The following is a 19,900-nucleotide window of genomic DNA, read 5'->3' as shown; positions in this document are numbered from 1 at the left end:
TATGATGACAATATACCATTTGCCAAAGTATATTTCAATGTAACTAGGTAATACAATTATACTTTTAGGTCCTCGTCATTACATGTGGACGTCTTGGATTTCCCTCTAGCTTCGTAACTACACAAGGTGTGTGTGTGTGTAGGGGGTGATTAGGCAGTTCAGTAGTTGGGATACGTTTTGGGCGGAGACGAGCAGAAGGGCTGACGAAGACGACACCGACGAAGACGACGACCACCACGACCACGACCATCATCAACACGACGACCACCACCACGACCACAAAATTCATAAGCCTTACGGAAACACCCTGACGTTTCTACCCCTCCACTGCATGAACCCCGCAAATGGTGGACTAAAAACTGCTGTGGCCCTCCACCTCTCTACAACCCCCTTACCCTTTTGCCCTCCCCTCTCCATCTTTTCGTCCCCCCCACCCCATGTTATGAGATCTGTAGGGAGATGGGTACAGCCCTGAGCCATCAGCTAGCCAGAAGAATACCATCTTATGACCTACGACTTTCTAATGTGTTTAAATTACATCAAATTGGACGATCCTTCATCTGTAACTAGGGACCCTGTCTCTCGTGGTCAGCAATGGGGGCCCCCCGAGATCTACTGCCCCCAAGGGGCCACCTCTTGTTTCAAGCCCCCATTATTTCAACACCACCACCTTACCGACATCAAGGGGATTTCGAACCCTTAGGACAGAGAGGGCCTTTGCCTTTCAAAAGCCCTTGGCTTCATATCCTTAGAATGGGGGAGGGGGGGGGAGGGGGTGAGTCCCATCCTCCATATGATCCACCAAGCCCCCCCCCATGCATGGGGGTGGTGATGGTGGGGTGTGGTCTCTGCAACCCCCCCTTCCACCATTCCAATGAATCCCCTCCCCCATTAGTTAGTCCCCAGTTCAGACCACACGCTCCCACACCAGGCCAACAGGTATTTGAAACAGAGTCCACACTGGAAACAGTGATCTAATACGTACCAAACTCCACGTGGGGAGGGGGGGGGGGGGAACAGACAACCACCTGATATTTGCAGTTTCACGTCAAACATCAGTTGCAAAATGGTCATTAAATACATATACATCATAAGGTCAAAAATTCTCCATCACCTAGTTCATATAATGACATGGGAACATCAACAACATGAGAGGCAACGGTACAACGGTGGGACAACAGTATAACGGAAAACGGTACACCGGTGGGACAACAGTATAACGGAAAACGGTACAACGGTGGGACAACAGTATAACGGAAAACGGTACACCGGTGGGACAACAGTATAGCGGAAAACGGTACACCGGTGGGACAACAGTATAACGGAAAACGGTGGGACAACAGTATAACGGAAAACGGTACAATGGTGGGACAACAGTATAACAGAAAACGGTACATCGGTGGGACAACAGTATAACAGAAAACGGTACAACGGTGGGACAACAGTATAACGGAAAACGGTACACCGGTGGGACAACAGTATAGCGGAAAACGGTACATCGCTGGGACAACAGTATAACAGAAAACGGTACACCGGTGGGACAACAGTATAGCGGAAAACGGTACAACGGTGGGACAACAGTATAACGGAAAACGGTACAACGGTGGGACAACAGTATAACGGAAAACGGTACAACGATACAGCGGACGATAGATCGACAAGCTATTAGTACACCTACGCCCAGTAGAGACAACATACGCATTTTTACACATGATTACAATATACGCACATGCGTAAAACACTTACGATTATGCAAATCAATGGATCTCGCTATAAAACGGCGTGATTATCCTTCATCCGAATACACTACAATCATAGTATAATGATGATCATCATGAAATAATAGCCACGTTGGCGCTATTAGATAAACATCTATTATTACTTACCCTTAGAAGTACCAAGTCTCTTCCGTGGAGGAGGTTGAGGGAGGGGGAGAAGACGCCGGCCACTCGTCAGCGCAAAAAATGATAATATCCACGAAGAACATGGCGATCATCTTGTTCGTCCTAGAAAGAGAGAGAGAGAGAGAGAATTTACGACCTCAACGGGCATGTTCTCAAGGTGTGTTATCAAGTGTTATTCTACGTTGCATTTGTGAGTTATCTTTTTTTTGATGCAAACCATTGTCTTGACCCTTCCTTCACTCACCACCATCCACCTCTTCATCCTCAGCCTAACGGTACGACAACATGCGCGCGACGGTACGACCCTTGAGTACGGCAGTGTACGGTCTCCGTGCATAATGGTACGACCCTTGAGTACGGCAGTGTACGGTCTCCGTGCATGATGGTACGACCCTTGAGTACGGCAGTGTACGGACTCCGTGCATGATGGTACGACCCTTGAGTACGGGAGTGTACGGACTCCGTGCATGATGGTACGACCTTTCAGTACGGCAGTGTACGGTCTCCGTGTATGATGGTACGACCCTTGAGCGCGTTTGGACGACCTTGGTAAGCAGGACGGTACGACCTTTAAGTACGACGGTAAGGCCGTTGAGCACCAAGGTACGACCCTTTGAACTTGACAGTACGACCTTTAGGGTACGACGGCCTGGCCTTTGACCTGACTGTTACGGGTCAGGTCACTGCGTCGAAGGAGATTGATGGTCGTCCTCGAGAAATCATGCCGTTGGACTTAAGAGGTCGTCCTTCAGTGCTCAAAGAGTCGTACCTTAGCCTTTCGGTCGTTCTCATGAATCGCACAGTCGTGCTCAAGGATCGTACCGTCGTGCTCAAGGATCGTACCGTCGTGGTCAAGAATCGTACCGTCGTGCTCAAGGATCGTACCGTCGTGCTCAAGGACCGTACATTCGTGCTCAAGGGTCGTACCGTCGTGCTCAAGGATCGTACCGTCGTGCTCAAGGATCGTACCGTCGTGCTCAAGGACCGTACATTCGTGCTCAAGGATCGTACCGTCGTGCTCAAGGATCGTACCGTCGTGCTCAAGGATCGTACCGTCGTGCTCAAGGATCGTACCGTCGTGCTCTAGGGGATAGAGTACGACCTATCCCAACCATCATCATCCCAGAACTATCCTTTTGTATACAATAATTCAAAACCCTTCATTACCTAGATGTACACAGACAAAGGAATTCAACAATAGTACAAGCGAAGGAAGGATACATATTTAGAGGCAGGTGGAGGTAAGTGCAGAGAATACAGCGGGTACAATTTAGGGGCAGGTGGAGGTAAGTACAGAGAATACAGTGGGTACAATTTAGGGGCAGGTGGAGGTAAGTACAGAGAATACAGTGGGTACAATTTAGGGGCAGGTGGAGGTAAGTACAGAGAATACAGAGGGTACAATTTAGGGGCAGGTGGAGGTAAGTACAGAGAATACAGTGGGTACAATTTAGGGGCAGGTGGAGGTAAGTACAGAGAATACAGTGGGTACAATTTAGGGGCAGGTGGAGGTAAGTACAGAGATTACAGTGGGTACAATGCATGGGACATAGGAGGGTGACAAGTATGGGCCTCAGAGGGTCTGCCCCAAGGACATAGGAAGGTGACAAGTATGGGGGGGCCCCAGAGGATTCCAGGGCCCCAGTACGGGCCTCAGAGAGTCTACCCCTAAGGACATAGGAAGGTGACAAGGTTGGGGGCCCCCAGAGGATTCCTGGGGGCCCCCAACCTCGCCCCAACCCTGCCTCTAAAAGGATTATGGGTTATATTTTCTTGGCGACTTCACATTAATGGGGATATATCATTAACATGCTAATGATGGCCTCCTCTCTCCACTACTAAACCCTATCTCATCATGATTATGTGTTCCAGGGATGTAATTAAGACAGGTGATTACGACACACACACACACACACACTTTCCCAGGGACAATTAACACGTTCTTTGGGCATTTTCCTTTTGAAGTCCAGCGCTTTCTATGGTCGAACTCTGATTCTACTGAGGCCATTTTGGCTTTCATCTTAGGTGCGTTTTTTGCAAGTGGGTACGGGAACTGTTGAACCACTGGTGGACACGACCCAAGAAGTGGGAGGAAAGGGAGCTGCCTTCGTACACATGATATACACACAGACTCAATACAACTGAAGTCAAAGAGCAACAGACCACGTTTTAATACAGGAGGAGGAGAAGAAAGACGAAACAGACTTCTTTTTCTTTTTTCCTTTTCTTTTAAAGAGGAAGACCTGTTATCTTGTAGCTAAGGAGGTGTTGATGATGTCAGTAGTGGATCTGAAGCGAAGTAGTGATAAAAGCGATGATTTAAACGTAGAATACTGACTAAGTCTATGGTTTAAACATAGAATACTGACTAAGTCTGTGGTTTAAACGTAGAATACTGACTAAGTCTGTGGCTCAAACGTAGAATACTGACTAAGTCTGCGGTTTAAACGTAGAATACTGACTAAGTCTGTGGTTTAAACGTAGAATACTGACTAAGTCTGCGGTTTAAACGTAGAATACTGACTAAGTCTGTGGTTTAAACGTAGAATACTGACTAAGTCTGTGGTTTAAACGTAGAATACTGACTAAGTCTGTGGTTTAAACGTATCTGTGGTGAGGCTTTCAACTACTTGAGTTGGTACGTGGAGGCGTTAATCCTGAACAAGTTTAGAAGTAAGTGAGGGGGGGAAAAATAGGTCCCACTTATAATTGGGAATAGTGAACATGTGACACCTCCTTGTTTATGTTAAGTAATGCCATAAATGTAAAGTTTATAAAGTATAGTCGTGTTTTAAACTTAGATTTTTAGAAGTAAGGCGCTAACACTGAGGGGTGGAGAAGGTACACTGTGTGCGTGCGGTAATAAAAGATGTGTTACCACAACACTTCATAAATGGTTGGCAATCAGTGGGTCTATGATATGAGTAACGACCGTAACGGACGTGAGGGTATAGCACTATCTTGTCTCGGAAGGATGGACGAGGCGAGAGAATAGCACTCTCTTCTCTCTTTGAAGGATGGACGAGGGAATTGTGATCATGGGTTGAAAACTGATCTATATCCTATGAAGACTTCGTCCAAAGGCTTTAAGACACAGATGTACGTTTAAGAGGACGTGAAGCCTTGTGGCTGAGGTATTCCTACTGTCTTTCGCTTCTAGAGAAACGAATTGATGCATATTATCTCATTCAATCACCTAATTAGCATAACCACTTGCCCAGAGCCACAGATGCCACCACGACTATCAAAACCACCTACCACAATCCAACACCACAACGGGCATCAGCAGGATCACCACCCTCTATTACTACCACCACCACCCCACTAGAAACAACCAGTATCAGATAACAACCATTCGTACAGAGCTACCACAATCCAACACCACAACCAACCAACCAACACCACAACCTAACCTAACCTAACCTAACCTAACCTAACCAACCACCATCGGATAACAGCCACTCGTACATTACTACCACCGACCAACCAGCCAACCAGCCACCCATCTACCACCATCCGTGATAATCGAGCGTGTAATCAACATTAATCAAACATCGTCTCACGCCTCGCTGCTCGTAATATTCTTATGATAACGACCAAATTGCCTTGTACATCGCCATCTGAGTCTCCGTTCAGTCCTTACTGATGGCAGAGGGAATGTTATCTGTTCAACAGAAACCTGTTATCTGTTCAAGACGTACTGCTATCTGTTCAAACAAAGACTAGTCATCTGGTCAATAAGTACTGCGATCTGTTTCACAGAGAAATGCTATCTCTTTGATAAGACCTGATATCTGTTCAACAATAAACTTATCTGTTCAACAGAAAACTTATCTGTTCAACAGAAAACTTATCTGTTCAGCCAGAACTGTTCTCCTTTCATCAGGGAATTATCATCTGTTCACTAAGTTACTAGTATTCGTTCGATAGCTTCTGGAAACGAAAGATTATCCCGTTATGAATATCGTTACTGAACACATAAGTCGAACGAGGTTGTTTAGCAATCACACTAGTTATGAAGAGCCTCGTTAATTGGTAGTTGCGAGGTAATGACCCCCCCCCTCATCCACATCTAATCAAATCTCTTCGACTTGAGCAATAGTTACCATTAACTTTTTTTTTCTTATAAATTCTTGATCTAATTACAGTTATTCTATTTGGTAATTACCAAAAGGTTTTGATAATCGTTGGCGATTACATTTAGTGTCGTCGTGTTCCATAAATTACATTTTCAGATCCTTGAGCACGGCAGTACGACCCTTGAGCACGGCGGTACGACCCTTGAGCACGATGGTACGACCCTTGAGCACGGCGGTACGACCCTTGAGCACGATGGTACGACCCTTGAGCACGATGGTACGACGCTTGAGCGCGGCGGTACGACCCTTGAGCACGATGGTACGACCCTTGAGCACGATGGTACGACGCTTGAGGGCGACGGCACGACCCTTAGGTGTGACGGTACGACCCTTTGGTCTAATGGCTTGGTCTTCGAACTGGTCGTTAAGGGTCAGGTTACAAAGCACACCATCATACCTTCGTGCATCAGGGTCGTACACCGTCGTGCTCAAGTGTCATACACCGTCTTGCTTAAGCGTCGTACACCGTCGTGCTCAAGGGTCGTATACCGTCGTGCTTCAATGTCGTACACCGTCGTGCTCAAGGGTCGTATACCGTCGTGCTTCAGTGTCGTACACCGTCGTGTTTATAAAGCCAAGATAACAATAGTTATCTTAGCCCCCAAAGAACCATAGTTATCTTAGAGGCGGATATCAAACAACGTACTATATATATCTTAGGGGGAAGGAGTTTGTTTATCTGTGCCAGTGGCAGCCATGCACCTTATCTATACACGTTATCCGTGGGCTGATACCATCACCAACACAGGGAGCCACTGAATCAAATCTCATATAATCATCAAAAAAAAAAGAAAAAAAAATTGCATTCAAAGTACATTCACGTATGGTCCAGTGGGCTACACCTCACACCTCACTGATTCTCCCACAACCACCAAACTCATTATGAACCTTCCCCCCCCAACCCTCATCCTCCCCCACCCCTCCCTCCCTCCCTACATACCCCCCCCCCTAACACACACACACACACACACACATATATACGAAGCCGCCAGAACTCGCTCATAATGAAGCTCACACGGTTATAATTCATTTGTGAGGCATTGAGCCGGGATAGGCTGAACAGTGTCTGAAAAAAAGTCTGGTCCCAGTGTAACACGACTTTATATATATATATATATTGTTACGAACTCAATACTTATTCAGGCCAGGTCGCCAGTAACACATGTTACAAATACTATACGGGTCCTCGTCTTGCAAGGACGTTAGATTTGTCAAGTTGCACAACTCAGGATAACACAATAATAAAGTTATGGGATTGAATTAAAGACCAGCATTACGTTAAATCTACTTATAATGAAAGAATTCAAGTGTACAAAGATAGGCACATAAATCAAGCATGAAACATTACGTTAACACTGAACATAAGATAACATTCCAGATAAGATTTCAAGCCAGGAGATCTCTTTCTTGTGACACTTAGTTACGCTTGACGTGACACAATGAACTTCATCGTTACACTTAGCTAAATATGATGTAACACGGTAAACACTTAGCTAAATCTGATGTAACACAGTAAACACTTAGCTAAATCTGATGTAACACAGTAAACACTTAGCTAAATCTGATGTAACACAGTAAACACCTATAGCACAGCACTCGGGTAACGGGCTTATAGCAGTAACGGCTTATAGCACAGCACTCGGGTAACGGGCTTATAGCAGTAACGGCTTATAGCACAGCACTCGGGTAACGGGCTTATAGCAGTAACGGGCTTATAGCACAGCAGGGCTTACAGGCTTACAGGTTTACAACAGGGGACACCACCCACCTCGCTGGGCTAGAAAGAGGAATCAGATCTCAGCGGGTGTAGTGGGTACGAGAAGACAAGCGTTCACCCTTGCTGCTATAAACCTTACATTTCGATTGGCTATAGAAATATAGGAGCAATTCTCATTGGCTGGAGGGTCCCAGAGTCTCGGCGTAGTTACACTCTCGTAAAATGCTGGGTGGACAGAAACTCCGAGCCAGCCTCAAGCATCACTCCTCGCCCTGATCAGAAATAACAACACACACGTGTTCGTAACAATATATATATATATATATATATATATATATATATATATATATATATATATATATATATATATATGCTATTTCATGTGTGGCGGGGTGGCGACGAGAATGAATGAAGGCAGCAAGTATGAATATGTATATGTATATATATGTATATGTCTGAGCATGTATATGTATGTATACGTTGAAATGTATATGTATGTACATGTGCGTGTATGGGCGTTTATGTATATACATGTGTATGTGGGTGGGTTGGGCCATTCGTCGTCTGTTTCCTTACGCTACCTCGCTAACGCGGGAGACAGCGATTTAAGTATAATAAATAAATGAATGAATATATATATATATATATATATATATATATATATATATATATATATCAAGTTCTCCGAGGTTTATGTATTTAAGAACGCGGTAAATTGGACACACAAATTCTTCTTTCAGATGTTTCTTCTTGAATTTCAACTGTTGCGTTTAATTACCAGACGAATTCTATAAATAAGCCTGGAGCATCCTGGGAAAACACATCAGCCCCCACACTGACACAGACACACACAGACACAGACACACACACAAACACAGACAGACAGACAGAGAGACAGACAGACAGACAGACAGACACACACACACACACACACACAAACACACACACATACAAAGACACACAGACACAGACAAAGACACACAGACACAGACACACACAGACATACATACAGACAGACAAACAGACAGACAGACAGACAGACAGACACACACACACACACAGAGCACGATGCCACAAACTCCGCGAAATTGAATGCACCTCAGGTCTCTGACCTTTGACCTCAGAGCTGAAAGATGAGTCGGCTGAAAACTTCATGAAATTTCATGCCAGTCCTTCAGGCACTGCGAGGGCCTTTAATAAAGCAGTGCTTCACTGTAAAATCCGGACCTGAAATTTTGGTCTTTGCACTGCTAATATCAACTTCCTTTTTCGCTACTGTGAATACAGAACTGAACGTATACTGTTCAGGGTGTTACCAGTGATATATATATATATATATATATATATATATATATATATATATATATATATATATATATATATATATATATATTACTATACTTAATTGCTATCTCCCGCATCAGCGAAGTAGCGCAAGGAAACAGACGAAAATATGGCCCAACCCACCCAAATATACATGTATATACATAAACGCCCACACACGCACATATACATACCTATACATCTTTCAACATATACATACACAGATATACATATATACACATGTACATATACATATGCACCATTTCCCGCGTTAGCCAGGTAGCGTCAAAAACAGATGACTGAGTCTGAGAGGAAACAATCCTCACTTGGCCCCCTTCTCTGTTCCTTCCTTTGGAAAAGTAAAACAGTAGGGGTGGATTTCCAGCCCCTTCTCCCTAGCACCCTCCCCTTTTAGTCGCCTTCTACGACACGCAGGGAATACGTGTGAAGTATTCTATCTCCCCCTATCCCCAGGGATAATATACATACATATATAGATGCGAATCTATCACAGATCAAGGCACGAACGTGCGAATCTATCACAGGTCAAGACACGAACGCACGAACGAGCCAAGTATTGCGAGACTGGTAAGGCACCCAAGCCAGTGTGAGTCCCTCCCTCACCACATCATGCGTGTCTTGTCTCCATCTCAATCACACACAAGAAGGATACGAGAGGTGAACTGATAAGTGCTTTTTGACCTATATTTTTCAATCGCATGACCTGTTATCTGACGCCTTGGGCCCAAGTCAGGATGTATGGAACGCCCGTAGAGGAATGGGGGGGGACAAGAAAGTGGTTTATGCCAGTGAGAAAGGAACTGATAAAGAGATATGGGGATGGGAAATGTTTTCTCAGAATGGAAGAGAAGACGAGAGACAGAGAAATAGGCAGAGAGAGACAGAGATACAGAAGCCCCGAAAGACAGAGATAGACGGAGTAGAAAAAGAAAAAAAGTGTGGGAGACAGAGAGGTAGATGGAGTGCTAGTTAGAGAAAGATTGAAATAGACAGGGGTCAGTAGAGAGAGAGAGAGAGAGAGAGAGAGAGAGAGAGAGAGAGAGAGAGAGAGAGAGAGAGAGAGAGAGAGAGAGAGAGAGAGAGAGAGAGATCCAGTTAGAAAAAGAGACAGGCAGCGGGGCAAGTTAAGAGACAGAGCCATTAAGAGAGAGACATGGATAGCCAGAGAGCCAGTAAGAGAGAGAGAGAGAGAGAGAGAGAGAGAGAGAGAGAGAGAGAGAGAGAGAGAGAGAGAGAGAGAGAGAGAGAGAGAGAGACCCTCGCGTCCAGGAATAACAAGACAGTTCGGGGATAATTGCTGGACTCATTAAGACCCCTTGTGGTCCTGACCCAATGGTGAATTGCTAACGAGACGTAATTACCCTATTAGACTCGACCAGACAGCCTCCAAGGACGAGACTGATACCAGAACCACCCTTCCACCTCCCTCTCTCCCCTCCTTCCCTCCCCTCACCCCTATGACGATAATGCTTCCCCTTCCTCCCTCCCTCCCTCACAACACATCCCCCCAAACTCTTCACTCACCCATCTCTTTCCCCTCCTACCCAACAACACACACCCTTCTGAGACACACCCCTTCCTCCCCCACCCTCAAACCCGACGCAAACCACACACACACACACACACATCCACCCAAAAGCCCCCCCCCCCCCGTCCCCGCAGGAATATGTAAACAATCTAATTAGTGGTTCATTCACCCAATCGTCTGCCTCGTCACGAGCCATTTGAGATGATGGGATGTGTCTTTTTTTTTTCCCTTCCCCCCCCCTCCTCGCATATCCATAGTGGGCTTTGACATACATCCATCATACTCTCTCTCTCTCTCTCTCTCTCTCTCTCTCTCTCTCTCTCTCTCTCTCTCTCTCTCTCTCTCTCATCTTTCCTGCAATCCCCTTCGCGTCCCATACATTCCCCACCTCCTCCATCTCCTGCTATTATTCCATTACCTTGTCTCTCCCTTTTATCTGTCATTCATCTCTCTTACGTTGCTGCTAAACCTAATACGCCCTTCTGTCGATGCCAAGGCTTCTTCTTCTTCCTCTTCTTCTTTTTTCTCCTCCTCCTCCTCCTCTTCTTCTTCTTCTTCTTCTTCTTCATCTTCTTCTCCTTCTTCATCTTTCTCTTCTTCTTCTTCTTCTTCTTCTTCTTCTTCTTCTTCTTCTTCATCTTTCTCCTCTTCTTCTTTCTTTTTCTTCTTCTTCTCTTCACTTTCCTTTCCTCTTTTCTCGGTCTCCATCACTGTCTCGCCTCCATCACTGCTCTGGTACCGTCCCCCGTCAATCACTGTCCTGGCACTGTCTCGCCTCTATTACCGTCTCCCTTTACCACTGTTCTATCACCGTCTATCCTCTGTCACTGCTCTGTCTACATTCCTCCTCTGTCACTGCACTGTCAATGTCTCCACTCTGTCACTGCTCTGTCTACATCTCCCCTCTGTCACTGCACTATCACTGTCTCCCCTCTGTCACTGCTCTGTCTACATCTCTCCTCTGTCACTGCACTATCACTGTCTCCCCTCTGTCACTGCTCTGTCTACATCTCCCCTCTGTCACTGCACTATCACTGTCTACCCTCTGTCACTGCCCTGTCTACCGTCTCTCCTCAGCCCACTGTTTTGTCACCGTCTCCCCTCTATCACTGCCTCCCCTATCCCATCTCCTGTGAAACACACTGTAGTCCAATATTCACACAGGCAGGACCTGGCTCTCAAAACAGAGCTTGGCTGAGGGCCATTTCCCTTGTGAGTGTGTGGGACCCCTGGATCCAGCGTTTGCCCCTGTAGGTCTGTACGTCTGTGTGCGTGTGTCTGTGTGCGTGTGTGTGTGTGTGTGTGTGTGTGTGTGTGTGTGTGTGTGTGTGTGTGTGTGTGTGTGAGTGTGTGTGTTACAGGGAGAGGGTCTTACACTCGTCTTGCCCCGACTCTGAATGTTGTATGTATGTGCCCAAGTGGTTATTCCTATGTATGCAGGCTTACACACACACACACACACACACACACACACACACACACACACACAGAACAATCTTCCTTCTATATAAACCGATGTATGAACAGCCCATGAGAGTAATAGTAGTAGCAGTAGTAATATAAGTAGATGCACAGTAGTAGTAGTAGTAGTAGGAGTAGTAGTAGTAGTAGTAGTAATAGCAGTAGTAGTAGTCGTAACAGTAGTGGTAATAGTAACAGTAGTAGTAGTAGTAATAGCAGTATTAGTAGTCATAACAGTAGTGGTAATAGTAACAGTAGTAGTAGTAGTAATAGCAGTATTAGTAGTCATAACAGTAGTGGTAATAGTAACAGTAGTGGTAACAGTAACAGTAATGGTAACAGTAGTGGCAACAGTAACAGTAATGGTAACAGTAGTGGCAACAGTAACAGTAGTGGTAATAGTAACAGTAGTGGTAACAGTAACAGTAATGGTAACAGTAGTGGCAACAGTAACAGTAGTGGTAACAGGAGCAGCATTATTAATAACAGTATCATTAATGGTGGTAGTTGTAGCAGCTGCTGCCACCACCAGCTGACATATATATATATAAAAAAAGGGAGAAAGATCAGATGATAATACTACAAACTTAACATTCAAACACCCTGTTCTTTTCCTCGGTCAATTGACCACAACGAACTGGTCAACGAGTGTTAACCCCCCTCCCCCTCCCCCCTTAGCCTAGTCTGACAATGCCATAAGCACGACGGTACGATCCTTGAGTGCGACGGTACGACCCTTGAGCACGACGGTACGACCCTTGAGTACGACGGTACGACCCTTGAGCACGACTGTATGATCCTTGAACACGACGGTACGATCCTTGAGCACGACTGTATGATCCTTGAACACGACGGTATGATACTGAGTGCGGCAGTACGACCCATGAGCACGACGGTACGACCCTTGAGCACAACGGCACTATCCTCGAGTACGACGGTACGACCTTTGGGTTTAACGATGACCTTTGACCTGACGCCTTGAGGATCACCAGGTCAAATACAAAAAATAAGACCAGGTCATCATCACCAAGGGTCGTCCTGTCGTGCTCAAGGGTCGTACCGTCGTGATCAAGGGTCGTACTGTCGTGATCAAGGGTCTTACCGTCGTACTCAAGGGTCGTATCGTCGTGCTCAAGGGTCGTACCGTCGTACTCAAAGGTTGTACCGTCGTGCTCAAGGGTCGTACCGTCGTGATCAAGGGTCGTACTGTCGTGCTCAAGGGTCGTACCGTCGTACTCAAGGGTCGTACCGTCGTGCTCAAGGCTCGTACCGTCGTGCTCAAGGCTCGTACCGTCGTACTCAAGGGTCGTACCGTCGTGATCAAGGCTCGTACCGTCGTACTCAAGGGTCGTAACGTCGTGCTCAAGGGTCGTACCGTCGTCGTCGTGGTGCACGAGGGTCGTTCCCCTTTACGCGCTCCGGGATCGAACCCTCGCACTCAAGGAGTTAAGGCGACTTGCTAACATCAGCTTCACTAACAATTATGGACGCCAGAGGAGAGGACCAGTTATCGAAATGCTGAAACCGCTGGAGGGACACAGCCCAAAGCCACAGACACGCCCTGGTGTCCGGGGTCAAGTGCATAGGTTCGAATCCTGGTTGAAGCAGTCCGTCCACAGCCAAAGCAGCTGTTCATCCACCCCGAGGGGCTGGTCGATGAAATGAGTACCTGGCTCAGGCTAGGGTATATATATATATATATATATATATATATATATATATATATATATATATATATATATATATATATATATATAGAGAGAGAGAGAGAGAGAGAGAGAGAGAGAGAGCGTCAATGGGATGACCTTGATTAGGGCCTCAGCTGCCCATGTCGTCTCAGCTAATATATATATATATATATATATATATATATATATATATATATATATATATATATATATATATATATATATATATATATATATACATACATATATATATATATATATATATATATATATATATATATATATATATATATATATATATATATATATATATATATATATAAGGACACTAACTAGCTCGTTACATAAAGCAATATTAACAATTTGTGTGTACATGTGAGAAACGATACGAGCAGCTCTCTCTCTCTCTCTCTCTCTCTCTCTCTCTCTCTCTCTCTCTCTCTCTCTCTCTCAAGCACTTTATAGATCGACCGAATGAGTGCTTTCTGAGCCGCTCTCTGCTCTGGGAGCTTACATCTGATGCCATTGCTAATTTACTAATTAGCAAGAGTGATAATTACATGCCCGTGTGGGGCGAGGTGCCAACGCCTCAGTAATGAGCTGACAGACGCGTCAATACGATCCAGTGTGGCAATTAAGACTCAGGATTGCCAGCACAACTTGACTGAACAAGAACAACAATAATATTGACGTCCAAACACATTCAAATAGCATATATATATATATATATATATATATATATATATATATATATATATATATATATATATATATATATATATATATATACATATATATATATATGTTCGATGTATATCAACTGACTTATTCCTCTCTTGTGTCTCCCCTGATGATGTGATTGTTACACGAAAGTGCACTTGGGAACTTATCGTGTTTCAATTTTCCCGTCGACTAATAGGAATATATATATATATATATATATATATATATATATATATATATATATATATATATATATATATATATATATATATAACCAGGGCATGTGAAGCGTCGTGGGTAAAACATGGAAAGGTCTGTGGGGCCTGGCTGGATGTGCACTGGGAGCTGCTGTGGTTTCGGTGCATTACACATGACAGCTAGAGAATGGATGCGAGCGGACGTGGACCTCTTTTTTTTCTCTCTCTCTCTTTCGTCTGTTCCTGGAGCTAACGTGGGAAACGGCGACCAAGTACGGAAGAAAGAAACATATTGCCTCATCTTTTATTTCCAAATCTTTCCAGTGTATCATCTGTATATAGTGATGGCTTTCGTTTTTCTACAGTATCATTCCTACTATGCAATTTCTTTGTGCTATTTTTCTTAATCTATGGAAGACATATCAGGGCAAGGTAAGCAAGGCAAGCAAAGCAAGCAAGGCAAGCAAGGCAAGCAAGGCAAGCAAAGCAAGCAAGGAAAGCAAGGCAGGGAAAGCAAGCAAGGCAAGCAAGGCAGGAGGAAGGCAAGCAAGGCAGGAGGAAGGCAAGAAACGCAAGAGGAAGGCAAATGTAACCTTAAACCAGGTGAGGAAAGGTAAATTCTTACCTTACTAAATACTTAATAAATCGACCTCAGGCTTTATAAATGGCCTCAAAGCCTTTTAAGAAGGAATGTCACTTTCGACATTAGTTCAAAAACTGTTTCTTTGGCTTCAGTTAAAAAAAAAGAAAAGACATCCTTTGGTACCAGTTAAAAAAAAAAAAAAAGATCCTTTGATACCAGTTTAACAAAAAGACTAACCCTTTGATACCAATTAAAAAAAAAAGACTGATCCTTTGATACCAGTTAAAAAAAAGACTGACCCTTTGATACCAGTTAAAAAAAAGAGACCCTTTGATACCAATTCAAAAAAAGACTGATTCTTTGATACCAGTTCAAAAAAAGACAGATCCTTTGATACAAGTTCAAAAAAAAGACTGACCCTTTGGTACCAGTTTAGAAAAATAACTGTTCCTGTGGTACCAACTTTAAACACTGCTCCTTTGGTCCCAGCTGAATACGCAGCTTGCTCAAGGGGTGGGTTGGTGGGTTGGTGGGTTCGGGGTTTGCGTTCCCCAATCCCAGGCTCTCAAAGTAACCCACTTGGGGTTATATAACGTAACTCCATAACCATAGGGCGAGTGTGCCATCACGGAGGCCTCTCTCTCTCTCTCGCTCTCTCTCTCTCTCTCTCTCTCTCTCTCTCTCTCTCTCTCTCTCTCTCTCTCTCTCTCTCTCAGCCCTAACCATTGTTCGCCATAAGCAGTGTGTGTGTGTGTGTGTGTGTGTGTGTGGGTGTGTGTGTGTGTGTGTGTGTGTGTGTCGTTTATCCAAGATGGACAGACACATAGATAGACAGATAGATAGATAAATAGAGAGACAGAGAGATGAACAGAGAGAGAGAGAGAGAGAGAGAGAGAGAGAGAGAGAGAGAGAGAGAGAGAGAGAGAGAGAGAGAGAGAGAGAGAGAGAGTAGTCGTAGTACGACGAAGATAAAACTCCAGACCTTCCACACACCCCCCCCCTCCCTTTCCCCCCATCGAGGCCTTGGCTTAGGCTGGCTTATCGTCCCCCCCCCACCCCAAATCCCGTTTCCCGACGGAGACGTATGCCGAAGTCGGATCTGTGAAGCCGTGCGTTTAGGACTTGGAGCGGATCATGCTTTTAGCAGCACGACCGCTTTTGAAGGTTTTCGAGGCATTGTATCTACCACACACAGTCTGTGAGATGGTGCTAGTAGGGGGGGTTGGTGTGTCCTGCAGCGTTACGTTGCGCTAATGATGTGGTTGGGATCCACTTCCCCTGAGGTTTGAGGCCTAACATTCACCGTATACGGAGAGAGTTAAGCGCATGTAAGGGAGATAGATAGATAGCTCGAGTGAGAGAGAGAGAGAGAGAGAGAGAGAGAGAGAGAGAGAGAGAGAGAGAGAGAGAGAGAGAGAGAGAGAGAGAGAGAGAGCAAGTTAAGCGGATAAATGAGAATATCAAAGAAAGGCTACGTCAAAAGCCGGATGAGCTGGCAAGAAAAAAAAGAAAAAAATAAGTTTGTTATTGCGCCAATCTATGAGGAAAAAAAATATATAATGCTTATTGGCCACAGATCATAAAGTGTCTCTTTTTTTTATATCCTGTGTATTTTTGAACAAGCCAAGTGATAACAGTGTTTATTTCCCAGCTGTTAGTCTCTCTCTCTCTCTCTCTCTCTCTCTCTCTCTCTCTCTCTCTCTCTCTCTCTCTCTCTTTTTGGGGGTCGACCGTAGTTTGTGGTTAAATTGCTTTAAACAAAATTGCTCTAGAGATATATTTTACATTGATATATACACAATTTACCCCCTCTGAGCTATAGCGGCAATTTGGAAAAAAAAAAAATGGTATTCAATTTTTTACAGTGTGATATATTCCTCTCTTTTTTTTTTTTATCATCATAACACCTGTGGCAATACATATACACATAAATATCCATTCTTTTTTATCCCATATTCTCGTTTAGTGGTGTGTTTATGACACAATTAATATACTACATAAACAGCTTGTTCCACAGTTTCTGCTATTAGTGAACTGGTTGGGGTTGGGGGGGTTGGGGTGGTGGTGGGGGGAAGGAAGGGGGAGGGGGGTTAGTTGTTATGTATAGGTCATATGTGTCTGGGATTCACCTTTGACTGATGGGTGGATGGTGGGTGGATGGTGGGGTGGGGCGTTCAATGAGGATGACAGCGGTGGCTGTGGTTGTGGCAGGAGTGTCATCTGTAGTTGTGGTGGGTGACGATTTTTGGTGTCTGTGGCTATTGTGGTGAGTGTGACTATTGGTCGTGATAGTAAGGCCAGGATATACTATCCAAACGACAGTGACAGAGCAACCAATATGATGCAAGAGAGCGGCCAGTTTGTCTTTTTTTCTTTTCGTATAGTGATGATACAGAGAAGATATAGTGATGATACAGTGATGATATAGTGATGATACAGTGATGATATAGTGACGATGATATAGTGATGATGATATAGAGAAGATATAGTGATGATACAGTGATGATATAGTGATGATACAGTGACGACATAGTGATGATGATACAGAGAAGATATAGTGATGATATAGTGATGATGATCGTGATGATATAATGATGATATAGCGCTCTCACTCTGGCGATGATACTGCAATGGTGTGTTAGTCGGGGACGACTCTCCTGCTAGTGGAGACGACCTGGCTTCACTACGACCCTCCAGCAATTGCTCACGACTCAATCCTTCACTACGACCCCCAGTACGACTCTCCTGTTACTTCCTTACGTCTCAATCCTTCACCACGACCTCCAGTACGACTCTCCAGCTAGTATATACACGGCCCTGTCCTGCACCACGACCCCAGTGTTTGCCCAGTTTCAATCACCGCTCTTAAAAGTCCCTCGCTTCTGTTGGTCTTTCTTTCAAGGCTTTAAGTCTGACACTCTCAAAGGGCCACCCTTGGCCCTCATTTGCACACCCTCGAAGTCTCAAGTTCCTCTCGTCTTGCATCTTCACCTTACGAGGCAGACAGGAAAAAAAAAAATAAATGCATATATAAAAGCGTGTACGTGTGTATGTATATCTGAATGGAATATATTGCCAAGTTGTTTTCCAGTATACTCTAAAGCCAATTTACATCAAAATTGTTGTGTTTATTGCTTGTGGCACGCGACGATCCCCTTCTCTTATTGAGTTCAAAAGGTTAATGGACAAAGCCACGGATGGGAATATGTCCATGGGGCTTCGTGCGTCCTGCAATGTAGGGGGGGACGTCGTATGCTCGGCATCGCATCGAACATCCTACGCCCGGCAGCGCAGTTACAAAACTAGCAAAACAAGATGTCAGCTCTCGAACAAAATAGTCTTTATATCTCCATTCGCATCATTCTGGTTAATCTTTGATATTCATGAAGCATTAAGACGCTGAAAAGGTTCCATGCGATGGTAATAATATTCAATCACAGATGACTGCAGGACTCAAAATATGCTACGGCCATGCAAACGTCGAAAATATCGTACAGTATCAATTTTCTGTTTGTTTCACATCGCGCCGCAGGAAAACCTATCTACATCAAAATATCTATAAAGAACATGTAATGTTCTAAGTTCCCCATCTCAAGGAGCGGCAGGATGGACTCCCGCGGGGGGAATGCGTCCACTCTGGCGTAACATCATCTTGACTCTACCTAGAGTGCAAATCGGAGACGTGTTTCCAAGCGCTCTGATGGCGACCTACCAACAATTTGATTCCAAAACGAAAACTCAGGAGTAAAATATTTGCCTAGATGTTAACACGATCGATTCTGAAGCACGAACAGAGCCAGGTGGCTTTAAAACGCTGACCTAAGTCGTTGCACAATTGAAAACAATACAAATTCCTCCGTTTTCCAAATGATTTACGTTTTTCATTGGCTGTTTTTATCTTGGAGGGGTTACTTAACAAATACTGAAGATGACGAGTTATTGAAGTTTGAATTACCTCAGAGACTATCATGTATCACTTATCACAGTGTTAACTTATAAGAACTAGTGTATAGATAATCCTACATCTATGGACAGAATAAAATAGCATTCGGTCTGCGAGAACTATCTTAACTTTTGGTTAGTAGCTGTCGCAAGGGAACCCCGTTCGCTCGCTCCAGCCGACCACAAGAAGCCAACCTGATCTCTATCGCCAGCCATTAGGCGAGACTACCGTCGTAATGGAGTTCTGCGAGGGCAATAATTGCCGACTTACTTCTCTAAAGAGTGTTAATTAGTTTCACAACGTCGGGGCTCAGTCAATGGACTTCCTAACAGGGAGATGCAAGTTAGATTAATTGACCCATGACAGTCAGATTGCCGATAGATATTATGGTATCAAATGCTGCCGCCTTGCACTTGTGGTTATGAACGTAAGGTATGGTGATGTCTGAGTGTAAGATACGGTGTTCTCTGAGTGGTATGTATGGTGATGTCAGAATGTATAATATGGTGCTGAGTGTGAATCATGGTGATGTCTGAATGTAAAAATGTAGGAGTGAGGTATGGTGCTATCTGAGTGTAAAGTATATGCTGACTAACTGTAAGATATATGTCTTTTAACCTTACGTATTCTCTTCCCTTCCGCAATCCCATATAACAATATAAATTAGCTGTCA

Source organism: Panulirus ornatus, chromosome 13, assembly GCF_036320965.1.
Source record: "Panulirus ornatus isolate Po-2019 chromosome 13, ASM3632096v1, whole genome shotgun sequence".
NCBI classification, from domain to species: domain Eukaryota; kingdom Metazoa; phylum Arthropoda; class Malacostraca; order Decapoda; family Palinuridae; genus Panulirus; species Panulirus ornatus.
This window is presented reverse-complemented; position numbering follows the sequence as displayed.